Below are 19,239 nucleotides of genomic sequence, written 5' to 3'. Positions count from 1 at the left end.
TCTAGTACACACTGATCTTTGTGGTCCTATGAAAGTTCAAAGTTATTATGGTGATAAGTATTTCATATTATTTGTGGATGATTACTCAAGGATGATGTTAGTTATGTTTTTTTAAAAAAAAATCAAAAGCTTTTCAAATGTTTAAATGGTACAAGGCAAGAGTTGAAAATGAAACAGGATGACAACTAAAATGTCTTAGATCTGATAGAGGAGGAGAGTTCACTTCTGATGAATTTAACTTATTCTGCAATGATCATGGTATAAAAAGACAAGTATCTGCACTGAGAACACCTCAGCAAAATGGGATAGCCGAGAGAAGAAACAAATCAATTGTAGATTGTGCCAGAAACCTGATGATAGAAAAAAGGGTACCTCAAACATTTTGGAGAGAAGCAATCAACACTGTAGTTTACACCCTGAATTGAGTTCAACTGAAGAAAGGAACTATGAAGACACCATATGAGATCTGCTATGACAAGAAACCTAATGTAATTTATTTTAAAATCTTTGGAAGTAGATGCTATGTTCACAAAGATGACAGAAATGGAAAGTTTGATCAGAAAAGTGAACAAGGAACATTTCTTGGTTATTCTTCTAGAAGTAAAGCATTTAAATGTCTGATCAAATCATCTAACAAAATAGTAGAAAGTGCAAATGTGAAAATTGATGAATTTGCAGAAATAAATGATGAAGGAAATTCCAAAGAACTAGAAGATTATGAAGAATTTGTTTATGTTCAACTGAGAAGCCCTACCGAGAAACCTGCTGAAGAAAATGAAGATAATGTCCAGTTACCGAGTGATGAAGAAGATCATATAGAGCCTATCGAGCCTATATTAGCCAAATATGTCAAAAGACATCATGCATCAAGTCAGATTATAGGAGATAAGGATGATCTAGTGATGACAAGGAACAAACTGAGACAGAACACATGTTTGATATCTAAATTTGAATCGAGAATAGTAAAAGAAGCATTTAATAGTGAAGATTGGGTAAATGCTATGATAGAAGAGATTGATCAAATCAAGAAGAATGACACATGGACATTGATCCCAAGACTGAAGGACAAAAATGTAATTGGTACAAAGTGGATTTTCAGAAACAAGCTAAATGAAAAAGGTGAGGTCATTCACAACAAAACAAGACTAGTTTACAAAGGCTATGCTCAAGAAGAAGGAATAGATTATGGTGAGACCTTTGCACCTGTGGCTAGACTTGAGGGAGTAAGAACATTGTTGGCATATGCTACTTTGAAAAATTTCAAGGTATATTAAATGGATGTTAAATTTGCATTTTTGAATGGTATACTAGAAGAAGTTTACATTGAACAACCTAAAGGATTTGTTGAAGACAAGAGGAAAGATCAGGTATGCAAATTGAACAAAGCTTTATATGGTCTGAAACAAGCACCTAGAGCATGGTATGAGAGACTGCACTCTTACTTAATCAAGATTGGTTTTATAAGGACAAGTGAAAACAATAATATGTACATGAAGAATGATGAGAACAATGGAATACTGATCTTAGCCATATTTGTTGATGATATTATTTTTTGTGGTAATGACTCCTTATGCAAGAACTTTGGAAATGAAATGAGCAAAGAATTTGAGATGTCATTAATCGGTGAGATAAAATATTTTATAGGCATATAGTTACTACAAATGAAAGATGAGATATTCAGTACTCAATCCAAGTACATAAAGGAAATCTTGAAGAAATTTGGAATCGAGGATTCTAAACTAGTAAGTACTCCCATGACTACTAACTATAAACTATCAAAGAATGATGAATCTGCATCTGTTGATGAGACACTTTACCAATCTATGATTGGGAAGTTTCAATATGTTGTGAATAGTAGACTGGATATAGCACATCCAGTAGGTATTGTTGCAAGATTTTCTGCAGATCCCAAGGAAACCCATATGACAATAATCAAGAGAATTTTCAGATACCTGAGAGGCACTAAAGATTATGGCTTAGTATATGAAAAGAGACAAGATTTTGATTTAAAAGTTTATACTGATGTTGATTGGGCAGGCAACATAGATGACAGGAAAAGCACAAGAGGTGGAGCTTTCTTTTTAGGAGAAAGACTAGTGAGTTGGCTTAGCAAGAAACACAGATGTATCTCACAATCAATAGCAGAAGCTGAATATGTTGCTACAACATTGAATTGTACCAATATAGCATGGATGAAACAACTATTGGAAGTTATAAATGAGAAAGTTATCGAGCCTATAACTATATTCTGTGATAATACTAGTGTCATTAACATTTCAAAGAATCCAGTAATGCACTCTAAGACAAAGCATATATCTATAAAGTATCATTATCTCAGAGAAGAAGTTCAAGAGAAGAAAGTTGTGCTGGAATATATCAGTTCAAAGGAGCAATTAGCAGACATCTTCATAAAGCCACTACCAAGGGACACTTTTGAGTATCTCAGAAGCAAGTTAGGGGTCCTACCCCTATCTTCTACTCACTGATAGAGTTTGGTGAAAGCATCAATTTGATGAATCTATAGAATATTATGTGTGGATTGATGCTGATTTACGCACTTTAAAAGGTTTTCTAAAGGTGTGTAGGAAATAGTGAAAGAGACAAGTTGCTCTGACCGAGACTGAAATGATACACAACAAGGCAAATCACTTCACAGAGGAAGAAATCATGATTTAGTTCTTTTACTTTTTGGCATTGTTGTTAAAGGGGGAGAAGACTAAATGGTAAAGTCCTAAATGAAGAAGATAACAAAAGACTAATGACAGGGGGAGAAGAAAACAAAAGAAAGAAGACTTCACGAGATTTTAACAGCTCAAGGATAACAGGAGAAGTCTAATAGCAATCTGAATCTGAATCAATTTGAATATCTTGTTGGTATTACCATTTAAAAGTTGGGTTTTCTATCAATGCCAAAGGGGGAGATTGTTGGCATTTTCAATAGAAGGAGATTGTTGATATTCATTAAGGATATTGAGAAGGTTGTTGAAGACTATTGATATAACCGGAAAAAAGGATGATAACTATCTTTATAACATTATTTTGTCATTGATGCCAAGAAATTGATTTTCTGATTTAGTATGATGTTGCCATATCTTAGGAAGATTGATTTGAAGAGAATTAAGTAGTTGGTAAAAGACACAGAAAGAATGTGATAAGAAAGGGGAGAAATAAGTTATTCAATGGGAAACTATTACCGAGTTAGACAATGATAAGATCATGATGTTTGGACTGTTTTGATATCCTACATATGTTGTTGATTGTAAGGTTAATAAAATACTATGTTATCGAGCAAGGAACCTAGTCGGTAAACCCTAAGGAACCTAGTGTAATGCCCCACCAGGAAACCTCGAAGGGATAAAGCAAAAACACATGAATGGAGTGCAATAAATTTTTTTAAAGATAAACACAACATTAAGATACAACTAGATATAAAAATTTAGATTACATAGCGGAAGACATCAACTAACACCTACAAAGTTTCTGTCATGCCCAAAATTTAGGGGCAAAAGACAACTGACAATTTTTTTTTTTTTTTTTTACAAAAATACTAAATTACAATTAACCATTGCTTAATGAGTTGACACATCTTAACAAGTTGTTCCCAACAAATTCCTAATCGATATTAAATATTACAATAACTACTTTTGTTAAGTGGAATGGATAAATTTTATAAGGGTAATATTAAATTCACTCAAGAGTCCCCCTCCCCTTTTTATTTCCATTGCACTTTTTAGTAGTTAATTAGAACCATTTCTACTAAATAGACATTAATAAATTTATTTGGTTCGACGTCAATATTTAATAAGTATCAAGTTCCCATCATCCTGTTAATACTCTGTTTTTTTAATAATTTAATTTAGATTGGAACACTAAATGAATTAATTTTATTATCTCATCAAATTGAGTCAATAGATTGATTTAATCAACCTCTCTAAAATAATTGACGAAGATATAATTAATCTCCAATAGAAAACCATTAATCTCTTTTAGGAACTAATTAAATTAGTCCTAGCACTTAGTTTATGAAAGTCTATATTTTATTTTAACATAATTAAAATGTAGTTTATACTAAATCGACTAAAAGGGTCATTTAAACCCATAACGAAAACCATTCTATAAGGTTTAATCTCTAGAACCTATATTAAGTTGGTCTGAAATTATTCCCTATAGTCAAATAACTGCCAACAGAATAAATTTCCTAAATTATTAACTCCAATTTTAAAACAACTTTTCTTTTGTTAAATATACCCATATGTTTATTTTGAGACATATGTTAAATTTAAACACTTAATAAAATATTTATCCTAACATTATAGACAACTTACACAATCATGTTTAAAACTATGTATCTCCTTTTTATTTAAACACAAATATATAGAAACATTATTTATTTTCTAAATATAAATGTTTCAACATCTTATCTAAAATATATTTAAGTAGATACTAAAACCCTTCTCTTTATTCTATAAACACTAAATGAAATCTCAAATCTAAGATATATATATATATAATTATGTTTCCATATTTAAAATCATACATGTATAACCCTAATAGAATATTATATATATCCTTTAATTTATTCTACATTAAAAAAATTCTCTTTCTTCTTTCATCTTACCCTAACCCTACACGGGCTAGGGTTTTATCTCATTTCATTTGTGTTACGCAGGGCGGAGGTCATGGTGGCAGGGGTTTTAGGCGGAGCGACGCCGCTCACTGTGGGTTACCACAGTGGCAGCGACCACTGCGGTCGCCCATAGTGGTGGCTCTCGGGCCGTTCACTGTGGACGACCGTAGCGGCAGTGCCCACTATGGTCGCCCACAGTGGCACCGACCAAGGCCACTACTATGCCATACACAGGGTTCGGCCCCCGCCGTCCACTGTGCATTGCACAGTGGTTCGGCCCGAGCCCGACCCCTTTCCCTTTTTTTTTTTTTAATATAAAATGTAATTTAATATATATTTAAATATATATAATATAAATTAAAATTAAATATAAATATATATATATATATATATATATATATATATTCACTTATATATGTATAGTTTATATATATATATATATATTGAATGTTCATAGGATTTAGGGCTAAACTTTCATTTAAGCCAATATAAATTATTATTATTATTTTTCCTCTCAAAACATAGAACAGATTATTATTAATTCTCATATGTAAATCAAGGTATTATTATATATTTTTTTTAAAAGTTAAATACCATAAATCAGAGGTAGACTAAATAGATTTAGATTTATATTTTGCAATAATGATTGATAGGAAACCAAGAAATTATACAACAACTTAAGAATATGATATTATTTAAATCAAATAGGCTATTCATCTCTAGATTTTATTTTCTGCAAAAAGGTAAATAATAGAGTTCAATAATTTTAACAACAACTATATACATATGTGATTATTAAAACTAGATAGTCCATTTAATTTCTGCAAATAAATATGTGAATTTATTTTTTGCAACTTTATTTATCTGGAATCCTTTAAATTTAACCATGCAATTAGGAATTAACTAAAACATTTGTATTCAAAGTAACTTCCATGCAATCATTAAATTATTTCTTTATTTTCGTAATGTATTTCATAAGCATAAAGGGAGGAAATAAATTTCTTTCTTTTCAAAATAATATATACTCAACAAATTCCAATTTCAAAACTTTTAGGAACTAAATCCAGAATTATTCACTTCATTGCTGCAGTATCTAAAGTAGTACATTTCTTTAAATTACATTTAAAAGACACTATCATCATTTACAAATAGGTCTCTCATTATTAATAAATGAGGACTTTAAACAAATAATAAATATATTCCCAATAGCTTTCTGCAACAAATAACTCCATCAAATCTCCATTTGTCCTAAATCGTTCCTTCCAACAACCTGTAAATAATCAAAGGATATGACCATGGAGTGCTCACCTCCCAGCCTAGACTAACTAGTAGCCACCCCCAAGCTCAGAGAACCAAGCCCTAGACAGGTAACAAACATACAACCACAGAAGACAGAATACACACAAACTGAAGCACACTCCCAAACCCAGGCTACACTGCACCACACATTGGTGATGTCTTTTCAAGGGTGGTAGTGGACCAAGTACCCGAGGAGACTGCAAGTATGGTAAAACAAATAGCCACCTCATGGAAAACCAAATACATCAAGTATAACATAATCAACCCCTTATTCCTTATGTCCCCCAAGGCATTCATGCCTTATTTCCCTCCGTATGACCCCCAATGCATAAACAAGCCATGCAACAAAGGTCACATAAAAAACCTTGTGATCGCTCTCATAAGGAGAGTCTCTCACTCGAGGGCTATCACTTCTACTACCCACAAGATCCTTCTCTCTCCCAAGAGTAGGAGGTCTTGATTACTCCCAAAACATATACAATGTACAAACATAAAATACCAAATAAGTTTCCAAGAGAACATGCATGTCTTTTACACAAAAATTACTTTCAAAACAAATGCAGTAAGAAAATCATTATAAGAAAAATACAACCAACCTTAAACTGCCCAAAGGTATACTAGTTTTGTTGAGGATGAGCAGCCCAATTCCACAGTTCTTCTCTTTCTACCCTTAGCTAATATTCTCAAACCAAATTCTATCTTTTTTCTTTACAAAATTCCTTTGTCTCCAAAAATGGAGAGTGGGTGAGTACCCCCCAAATCTCTCTTTCTTGCTTAAGAAGACACTAGCGTGAGTTCTCTCAAGTTTCTAAAACTAAAAAGGAAAGTAAGGTAAAATGGGAAAAGGGAACTTTTATTCAAAAAGGAAGGTTAACCACTTAGCTCAAACCTTCTAATTTCAATTTTCGCACAACTTAGAAAACCTACTTTTTAGGGTGTCTAAAAGGTCACATGGGAGTAGAAACTTGCCTAAAATTACCCCTAACCCTTAGGTATACCTTATGGGCTTTAGGGAACCCTATTAAACTCCCCCTAGGTGTCCATTTAACCCCTTTTAAACCCCTCTGAAGTTAATTTTTGGGTCAAAACTAAGTTGACCATCCCAAAGATTCTTTACCCAAGGCATTTATGGAAATCACATCACATTAATTGAAAAGCTATATTTAAACAATTCCCACCAAGAGACAATTTTAAAAATTCAAAAATAAATCCACACGTGTCAAGTGACACAAAGAAAATACTTTTACAAATTTATACATGAAATCGTGTCTCTTGTGTATTTTACATAAATCAATTAAACAACACTTAACACACATGCATCATTTACAATTACGAATAAAATACAACACAAATGAGGTGTTGTCTCTCCAAATAGACAAACCCTGGTTTTATGAACATACATAGGTCTAGGTTTGGTTCTCCGTAATATTTCCATGGTCACATGAATATTTTTTCCTGCGCCACTCCAATACACATTAGTAATTTCCAATAACCTTGTATAATATTAAACACATGAATCAGAATACACATCAAACACTTTGCATATAATTTACATTTGAACAATTCAATATATCTCATATCCAATTAAATCCACATAAGCAATTATCACAATTCTCATAATTTTGGTCCACACATAAAACATACATCTTAATTCTATCATCATAATAAAGTCCTGCAAATCCAATAATGACATACATCCTCTCCAATTTATCCTATTCTAGAATCATATAGAGTTCTTTATCATAAATCATCTAAATGAAGCATCAACATTCATCAATGTTATCAAATCATGAAATCATATACGTTCTACATCCAGACATAGCTGACATACGTTAAATCAAGATTATTCAATCAATGGATCTTTTAGGATTTCAAATTCATAACATATCAAAATGTACACCACAAGGTGCAATAACCCTATAACTTGGTTCAATTACCTTTTTCACCAATCTATCTGTCTAACACAATCCATTCTATTGAATTATAAAGCCTTTATTAATAGGTCAAACATGGTCAACTAAGTTAATCAAAGCTTGGTTTGGGGAAGGCCTTACATCCTCCTCCCCTAGAGTTCGACTTACTCCTGGAAGTCGCATGAGTAGAATTTTGAAGTAGGGACATAACCTTTCCCTCCATTTCCATAAGTTACTCAAACTCTTACCTTGCCTACTAGAAGGATGAAATACCAAAATCAACTTATTATTGTAATTAACTTACTATCTTCACAAGGTTAAGTTCTTAGTATTTTTATTACATTTCCCTTTGATCTCAGGTAGGTGTTTGCAAAGTTCTATCTTTCAACAACTTACATTATTGCGCCATCCAAATCATATCAATAACACACATCAACTCCCACAATCAAGGTTACACATATTGGATTTTCTAGGAGTTCTACTTTGTTTAGGATTTGTTTAAAAGCATGTTTGTCCTACTGTATTTTGGTCCATGCATGTTACTTAAGAAAATTGACATCACACTTAACCACAACAAATCTACTTATTCTACATTCGAGGCACCTCATTAGGGTGTTAATACACTATTTGCTAAATCATCCTAGGTGCATAATTTCTTCCAACTTTCTTAGGTGGCAAGGCAAAATCAAATTTAGGTTCTTCAATTCTGCCCTTATATAGGTAGTTTTCTACCACTAGGGATTAAAATATTTTTATATTTCTAGGCTCCAAGGTTTAAGTTTTATAGGAAACATTATTCACCATTTCCAAACATTAAGGTACACTACAATCCCATTTCAAGGTAATCTCCATACCCATGCCAAATTTACCAGTCGACAATCATTACTTTCGCAATTCATTAGGTCTAGGTCACACTATTGTTATAAATTTTCTCTTTTAGATTACTCGTAATTAATTTTATTTAGGAGAATATTCCTTCCTTTATCTTAATTTGATAAAACACATTCTTTGATAATTCTTGTGCCTAATTTCACTTCTTGTGGTATTGTCCCTTGACACGCTATCAGTGGTTCCACAAACATGATAGATATTACACAAATCACATCAGTAGGGCTAGTTATATCAACCATCAAAATGACCACTTGACACTTTTAAAAAATACAAGTTACTTCTGCCAAGTCCAATAAAAAGAAGAAAAATGTCGGCAATTGAAAAATATTAAAACTAGAAACATGACAAGTGCCATAGTTCATATAAAAAGAAACATAAATTTAGTGGTCTTCTCTTCATAAACAAAATAAATAAAAAAAGAAACTTCTAGCCCCAGTGACACAATATACTCTTTAAAGAAAATCAAAATTAATGTTGAATCAAACTCGAAACAAGATGACCATTCTAGCCATGCTATAGGGAGTAACCGCAGCACATCACCCAAGATCACGTGTCCTGAGTGTGTTAGGAAGTGATTATTAGACTCTTGAGATTTCAGATTCTTTAAAATCCTTTATCGATTTATGAAATACATTCTTATACACAAGAGATCGCATTCGTTTTTATAAATCATGTTCCATTTTAACCTTCATGTGCTAACTATTTCAAGCAGCACTTTCCGATATAATCCACTATCTATTTAGGGTTATTAACATCCTTAATTATATCTAACTGGTGATTGCACTAACTCTACCATTCTCCATCCATTCCTCTTGGACTTCCATTAATTATCTTAATATGCTAAGCCTTGATTCAATGTTACATGGTAGTTCAAGTATCGACACTTTCATGTCTTACACACTCGGTTGATAGTTTGGTACAATTTCGACACTTGTTTACTTAGAACCACTTAGGGTTGTATAATGTAATCATATAATTTTACTAGGGACATCATTTGTTTTCTTAGCACCTTATGTTAGCCTCTTATATTTTCACCTCTAACATTCACTTGCCTTCATTAGGTAGGAGCTTGTTGCCAAATTACTAACACTTATGGTTAAGAGCCATTTGGGGTGGATTTATTGTCAAGTAAGGTCGATAATGGTTGGCAACAATTTCTATGCACATATTTCAGGACATAATTTAAACAACTCGAAGAGTGAACTTATTCTCTCCTATTTCACTTATGCTATTATAAAATCAAGGGGGTGTGCACTCGAAAGTGACCAACACCCATCCTTTTAATTAAAATTTAGTAAAAGGAAAGTTATCTCATTCCATATTACTTATTTATATTTACTTACTAGCCAACTTCGGCATATCACAACCTTCGATCTCTTCAATCTAAATCAACCATTTGACCATCCTAATATCTAGTTACCCAATTATGGTATAACATAAGGATGTCCAATACTTACCAATGTCTTAAGACTCCCAAAATTTCCAAGTTCTCCCATAGCTAGCCACCTAGTTCGGCTCCTTATCATTGTTCCCCTAAAAGATTATATACTGCCAACTGATCTTTCATTAAAACTTTGGTATTAAAATATTGCTATACTATCTCTCCATAAGTCATTTCCATCCGCATGTTGCTTCATCCATACTTAATGTTTTTGCACACTTTCACACTTGAGTGCCAAAGTTTGCAAAGCTTCTTCGATTGTGCCTAGTAGTTAAATTGTGTTACATAGTACTATCTTGTACCTAGCAACTAACCATGATTGGGTTGCACTTTCCTTCTTAGTTTCTGAATGACATCTAGTTACACATTTCTAGATTATAGGATCCTAATACTTTTACACTCCTTGCACTTCAATGGGGATTTTTTTTTGGTATGATTCCTAAATCAACTCTACTCTCTCTTCCATTATTTACTTTCTTCCAGATTATCTTCTCTTAACGGAACTAGTTGAGGTTTTACTTGCTTGTTCCCCAATTATATAACCACGGATGAACTTAGGGTTTATTGTAAATACATGTTTTTACCCAAGAAGTTCATGCCTCCTTTCTCCTTATTTAACTCACCTATAGTATTACTAGGGTTTTCTGATCAAGGGGATTGTCATACATTAGTTTAGTTCTTAACTTTAAGGTTATCCAACTCTAGCTTCACTATATTGCTACAAACATTGTCTAACAAATGCTCTTAATAAGAAATCTAACATGAACACATTCGTAAGGTACCTAGTCATTAGGATAGGTTAATGCTTCTTTCTACTATTGGCAAGAGTACCTCTTAACTCTCCTTCATTTTTGTCTCCTATGGTGGCCTTGATCTTTTTAACCATCATAATTTCACATAGCTTAAAATTTTATTTTGATCTGCCTTGATTCTTATTTATCTTGTTTATTGTGCCTTTATCTTATGTCTAACTTTCTTGCTTGTCTTGCCATGTCAAGAACATATCTCGACGGATGGCATTCTTTTAGTTATCATCAAGAGTATTTTATTGAAGAATTAACTCCTCATATTTGATTTGATTAGGACAATTATTGCGCTTAGGTTCCAATTGAATGGTAACCTCATAAGCACAAAAGTACTAACTTTTGTTATAAAACACCGAAAATACTTCATATAATAATTGAAATTTTCGAGCCCTTGGGGTTTTATTATGCTATAAGCCTTATGACTAATCAGTTCAAATTTTAGGGCTTTTAGTGACCCTTGGAACCCCTTGAATTGATATATGTTGATCTAATGATTTACCAGAATTTTCACTTTGTTATTTCACAAGTTTCCACCTAGGTGTTATACTTCAAGCCATGGTTTGGTTTCAACTAAGTTATGAATGTAGCCCATGTTCACCAGTGTACGAACCTAGGGCTCTGATACCAAAATGTCATGCCCAAAATTTAGGGGCAAAACACAACCAACAATTTTTTTTTTTTTTACAAAACACTAAATTACAATTAACCATTGCTTAATGAGTTGACATATCTTAACAAGTTGTTCCCAACAAATTCCTAATCGATATTAAATATTACAATAACTACTATTGTTAAGTGGAATGGATAAATTTTATAAGGGTAATATTAAATTCATTCAAGAGCCCCCCGCCCCCCCCCCCCCCCCCCCCCTTTAATTTTCGTTGCGCTTTTTAGTACTTAATTAGAACCATTTCTACTAAATAGACATTAATAAATTTACTTGGTTCAACGTCAATATTTAATAAGTATCAAGTTCCCATCATCCTGTTAATACTCTTTTTTTTTAATAATTTAATTTAGATTGGAACACTAAATGAATTAATTTTATTATCTCATCAAATTGAGTCAACAGATTGATTTAATCAACCTCTTTAAAATAATTGACGAAGAAATAATTAATCTCCAATAGAAAACCATTAATCTCTTTTAGGAACTAATTAAATTAGTCCTAGCACTTAGTTTATGAAAGTCTATATTTTATTTTAACATAATTAAAATGTAGTTTATACTAGATCGACTAAAGGGTTGTTTAAACCCATAACGAAAACCATTCTATAAGGTTTAATCTCTAGAACCTATATTAAGTTGGTATGAAATTATTCCCTATAGTCAAATAACTACCAACAGAATAAATTTCCTAAATTATTAACTCCAATTTTAAAACAACTTTTCTTTTGTTAAATATACCCATATGTTTATTTTGAGACATATGTTAAATATAAACACTTAGTAAAATATTTATCCTAACATTATAGACAATTTATACAATCATGTTTAAAACTATGTATCTCCTTTTTACTTAAACACAAATATATAGAAACATTATTTATTTTCTAAATATAAATGTTTCAACATCTTATCTAAAATATATTTAAGTAGATACTAAAACCCTTCTCTTTATTGTATAAACACTAAATGAAATCTTAAATCTAATATATATATATATATATATATATATAAACCTATATATATAAATAATTATGTTTCCATATTTAAAATCATACATGTATAACCCTAACAAAATATTATATATATCCTTTAATTTGTTCTACATTAAAAAAAATCTGTTTCTTCTTTCATCTTACCCTAACCCTACCCGGGCTAGGGCTTTATCTCATTTCAATTGTGTTACGTAGGGGCGGTATCGTGCTGGGCGGAGGTCATGGTGGCAGGGGTTTTAGGCGGAGTGGCGTCGCTCACTGTGGGTTACCACAGTGGCAGAGACCATTGCGGTCGCCCACAGTGGCCGCTCTCGGGTCGTTCATTGTGGACGGCCGCAACGACGGCGCCCACTGTGGTTGCCCACAGTGGCGGCCCTTGGGCCATCCATTGTGGACGCCCACAGTGGCATCGGCCAAGGCCACCACTGTGCCGTGCATAGGGTTCGGCCCCTGCCGTCCACTGTGCATTGCACAGTGGTTCGGCCCGAGCCCGACCCCTTTCCCTTTTTTTTCTTTTTAATATAAAATGTAATTTTATATATATATATATATATATATATATATATAATTTAGAATATATATGTAAATATAATTTAAAATTAAATATAAATATATATATATATTCACTTATATACGTATAGTTTATATATATATATATATATTTATTTATTTATTTATATGCAAATATTTTGAATGTTCATAGGATTTAGGGCTAAACTTTCATTTAAGCCAATATAAATTATTATTATTTTTTTCCTCTCAAAACATAGAATAGATTATTATTAATTCTCAGATGTAAATCAAGGTATTATTATATATATTTTTTAAAAGTTAAATACCATAAATTAGAGTTAGACTAAATAGTTTTAGATTTATATTCTGCAATAATGATTGAGAGGAAACCAAGAAATTATACAGCAACTTAAGAATATGATATTATTTAAATCAAATAGGCTATTCATCTCTAGATTTTATTTTCTGCAAAAAGGTAAATAACAGAGTTCAATAATTTTAACAACAACTATATACATATGTGATTATTAAAACTAGATAGTCCATTTAATTTCTAGACTTAAATTTCTGCAAATAAATATGTGATTTTATTTTCTGCAACTTTATTTATCTAGAATCCTTTACATTTAACCATGCAATTAGGAATTAACTGAAACATTTGTATTCAAAGTAACTTCCATGCAATCATTAAATTATTTCTTTATTTTCGTAATGTATTTCAGAAGCATAAAAGGAGGAAATAATTTTCTTGCTTTTCAAAATAATATATACTCAACAAATTCCAATTTCAAAACTTTTAGGAACTAAATCCAGAATTATTCACTTCATTGTTGCAGTATCTAAAGTAGTACATTTCTTTAAATTACATTTAAAAGACACTATCATCATTTACAAATAGGTCTCTCATTATTAATAAATGAGAACTTTAAACAAATAATAAATATATTCCCAATAGTTTTCTGCAACAAATAACTCCATCAAATCTCCATTTGTTCTAAATCGTTCCTTCCAACAACCTGCAAATAATCAAAGGATATGACCATGGAGTGCTCACCTCCCAGCCTAAGCTAACTAGTAGCCACCCCCGAGCTCGGAGAACCAAGCCTTAGACAAGTAACAAACATACAACCACAGAAGACAGAATACACACAAACTGAAGCACACTCCCAAACCCGGGCTACACTACACCACACATTGGTGATATCTTTTCAAGGGCGGTAGTGGACCAAGTACCCTGAGGAGACTGCAAGTATGGTAAAACAAATAGCCACCTCATGACAAACTAAAACATATAGCCACCTCATGGCAAACCAAATACATCAAGTATAACATAATCAACCCCTTATTCCTTATGCCCCCCAAGGTATTCATGCCTTATTTCCCTCCTTATGACCCCCAATGCATAAACAAGCCATGCAGCAAGGGTCACATAAATTTTCTTGTGATTGCTCTCATAACGAGAGTCTCTCACTCGAGGGCTATCACTTCTACCACCCACAAGATCCTTCTCTCTCCCAAGAGTAGGAGGTCTTGATTACTCCCAAAACATATACAATGCACAAACATAAAATACCAAATAAGTTTCCAAGAGAACAAGTACGGAAACTAGTCTTTTACACAAAAATTACTTTCAAATCAAATGCAATAAGAAAATCATTATAAGAAAAATACAACCAACCTTAAATTGCCCAAAGGTATACTAGTTTTGTTGAGGATGAGCAGCCCAATTCCACGGTTCTTCTCTTTCTACCCTTAGCTAATATTCTCAAACCAAATTCTATCTTTTTTCTTTACAAAATTCCTTTGTCTCCAAAAATGGAGAGTGGGTGATTACCCCCAAAATCTCTCTTTCTTGCTTAAGAAGACACTAGTGTGAGTTCTCTCAAGTTTCTAAAACTGAAAAGGAAAGTAAGGTAAAATGGGAAAAGGGAACTTTTATTCAAAAAGGAAGGTTAACCACTTAGCTCAAGCCTTCTAATTTCAATTTTCACACAACTTAGAAAACCTACTTTTTAGGGTGTCTAAAATGTCACATGGGAGTAGAAACCTGCCTAAAATTACCCCTTACCCTTAGGTATACTTTATGGGCTTTAGGGAACCCTATTAAACTCCCCCTAGGTGTCCATTTAACCCCTTTTAAACCCCTCTGAAGTTAATTTTTGGGTCAAACTTAAGTTGACCATCCCAAAGATTCTTTACCCAAGGCATTTATGGAAATCACATCACAATAATTGAAAAGCTATAGTTAAACAATTCCCACCAAGGGACAATTTTAAAAATTCAAACATAAATCCACACGTGTCAAGTGACACAAAGAAAATACTTTTACAAATTTATACATGAAATCGTGTCTCTTGTGGATTTTACATAAATCAATTAAACAACACTTAACACACATGCATCATTTATGGTTACGAATAAAATACAACACAAATGGGGTGTTGTCTCTCCAAATAGACAAACCCTGGTTTTATGAACATACATAGGTCTAGGTTTGGTTCTCCGTAATATTTGCATGGTCACATGAATATTTTTTCTTGCGCCACTCCAATACACATTAGTAATTTCCAATAACCACGTATAATATTAAACACATGAATCAGAATACACATCAAACACTTCGCATACAATTTACATTTGAACAATTCAATATATCTCATATCCAATTAAATCCACATAAGCAATTATCACAATTCTCATAATTTTGGTCCACACATAAAACATACATCTTAATTCTATCATCATAATAAAGTCGTGCAAATCCAATAATGACATACATTCTCTCCAATTTATCCTATTCTAGAATCATATAGAGTTCTTTATCATAAAGCATATAAATGAAGCATCAACATTCATCAATGTTATCAAATCACGAAATCATATACGTTCTACATCCAGACATAGCTGACATACGTTAAATCAAGATTATCCAATCAATGGATCTTTTAGGATTTCGAATTCATAACATATCAAAATGTACACCAAAAGGTGCAATAACCCTATAACTTGGTTCAATTACCTTTTTCACCAATCTATCTGTCTAACATAGTCCATTCTATTGAATTATAAAGCCTTTATTAATAGGTCAAACATGGTCAACTAAGTTAAACAAAGCTTGGTTTGGGGAAGGCCTTACAATTTCCCAACGTGATTACTTAATTCCACAATTCACTTAATTCACACTAATAAATCCAATAAGCTGATTATCTTATAATGAGATAATTCTTAAATAAGGATAATTTCTTTCAGAAAATGAAAATATAAATCACATGCTAATGTTTATCCATTATGATTCATTCATACCTTACATTCAAACTTTTCATTAAAATATAAGCCATGCATCTAATATTCTAACACACAAGAATTTCATCATAAACTTATGAGATCTTTCCATGCATACTTAATTTCCCTAACAATAACTGAATTCATTCTATTACTCTAAGCTACATTCTTTCATGATATAATTTACTACATCTAAGAGAGGACTGCATACATGCATTTAAGATTAGTTTCTTCTAACGCACTTATACAATCTATCAAAATTTCATGCATATATGCTAATACTAAACATGAAACATAAGGACAAAAGTATCACATAACACCAAGATGATCTCGGAGTTCACCCCTAAAGGGCTACATCTCTGGGTCTACTCAACTGCAAGACCCCTCTGATAATTAATAAAGTTAAGAATACATGAGGTTTTCATAATTTACAATCCTGCCATCAAGGCGAAACATAATCAATATAAAAATGACCACATCGGTCAATAAATACATAAATGATCCCTGAAAAGGAAAGGATCCAACTGAACATAATCGAAGCTAATACAAAAGTCCATTAGGACATCCACAAAACTGAGTCATCGCAACCAAAGGTCTAACATAAAGCTGGTACTCACAAGGGCATAGACAATAGGATGATCTACAAATGTGCTCCTATCAGGACAATACAACAACATACTAGCGAACATAGGGACAAGTGTCATCACATGACCTAGTATGGCTACCATGACAGATCTTCATAGGTTCCAGCCCCATACATTGGGTTGCCTTGACCACCTAGTCTAAACCTTTGGCCCATCCAAGCCTCATGTGGACCCATACATCCTCTTGTGAAGATAAGGATGATGGTTTTCCATTTCAGGCCTTCTCACATCATGTCGAGTCTGTGTTAGCACTCGGCCTATGTATGAGGCACAATTATCTTACTTAGAGATTAACATTCTAATCTACTGTTAGGTTATCACTTATTAGACTCACTTTCGATGGGTTACCCAGCAGCCACTTTGGGTGCGACCCCCAATCAAAAGCCACTTTCCCATACGACACTAGACTAAACTCAGACGAACTCAAAAAACCAAGGAACACATATGGTCAAGCAAATGAAGTTCAAAAAGGAGGGAACAACCATTTGGTCAAACACGACTCAAAAGAGGTACACTTACTAATGGTACTCTAACCAGAGACCTGACCAACTGTGGTCAACCACGAATCATCATTCGACACCCACATAAAGGATATGACCAATACAACACCACAACAAAATAACAGTCAACTTGAGACCGAGGACAGAAACAGGTACCCAAATCAACCATACAACATGGTCCAATCAAACAAAGCAAGGCTTGCCATTACTTAAGCAAAAGCGAATACATAAATTAAACTCGCATAGGCAATAACCAACAGATACAATCTTTCGAAATGATTTAAACATTAAATGTCGATCAAGTTTTCTACATGATCTAAGTTTCCAAAATACACTAACAGGAAAACATCATGGCAAGGTGAATACAAAACCACAATTTGCAATAGTACCATTGTCTATTTCTCAAACAGAGGAAAAAAAAAATTGATTAAACCATTCATTTTACTAAATGAGATTATCATTAACTTAACAATTTTTCCAAATGATACTAATCAAATTCCCAATTATACCAATAGCATGTCATTTAAATTCCTAATGTCCAATGATTACATATTCATTTCTAACATATTCAGATGACCGATAACATTCAAATCTTCAAATAATATATACTCCTGAATAATGTATATTTTATCTCTAAATTTTTTCCAATTCAAATAATATTCTATCTTTTCTCAAAAAGACGCTTCCCTAATATTACAGGTCCAAAAGGATTAAATATTAATTCATATATATTTATTAACCCACGGTTAATAAAATATACACAATTAACAATTAATAATGCCTAATAATCAAATTAAATATTAATTAATATATATATATATATTAATTTTCATTAATAAAATATATATTATTAATAATTTAATAATGTTCAACTTTCACATTAAATATTAATTAACATGTATACATTTATTTCCATCAATAAATATATATTAATATTAATTAATAATTAATTAAACTTGCATAGGCAATAACCAACAGATACAATCTTTCGAAATGATTTAAACATTAAATGTCGATCAAGTTTTCTACATGATCTAAGTTTCCAAAATACACTAACAGGAAAACATCATGGCAAGGTGAATACAAAACCACAATTTGCAATAGTACCATTGTCTATTTCTCAAACAGAGGAAAAAAAAAATTGATTAAACCATTCATTTTACTAAATGAGATTATCATTAACTTAACAATTTTTCCAAATGATACTAATCAAATTCCCAATTATACCAATAGCATGTCATTTAAATTCCTAATGTCCAATGATTACATATTCATTTCTAACATATCTAGATGACCGATAACATTCAAATCTTCAAATAATATATACTCCTGAATAATGTATATTTTATCTCTAAATTTTTTCCAATTTAAATAATATTCTATCTTTTCTCAAAAAGATGCTTCCCTAATATTACAGGTCCAAAAGGATTAAATATTAATTCATATATATTTATTAACCCACGGTTAATAAAATATACACAATTAACAATTAATAATGCCTAATAATCAAATTAAATATTAATTAATATATATATATTAATTTTCATTAATAAAATATATATTATTAATAATTTAATAATGTTCAACTTTCACATTAAATATTAATTAACATGTATACATTTATTTCCATCAATAAATATATATTAATATTAATTTATAATT

This window comes from Cryptomeria japonica, chromosome 5 (genome assembly GCF_030272615.1).
Source record: "Cryptomeria japonica chromosome 5, Sugi_1.0, whole genome shotgun sequence".
NCBI lineage: Eukaryota > Viridiplantae > Streptophyta > Pinopsida > Cupressales > Cupressaceae > Cryptomeria > Cryptomeria japonica.
The sequence above is the reverse complement of the archived record's forward strand: the minus strand, read 5'-3'. Positions refer to the sequence as shown.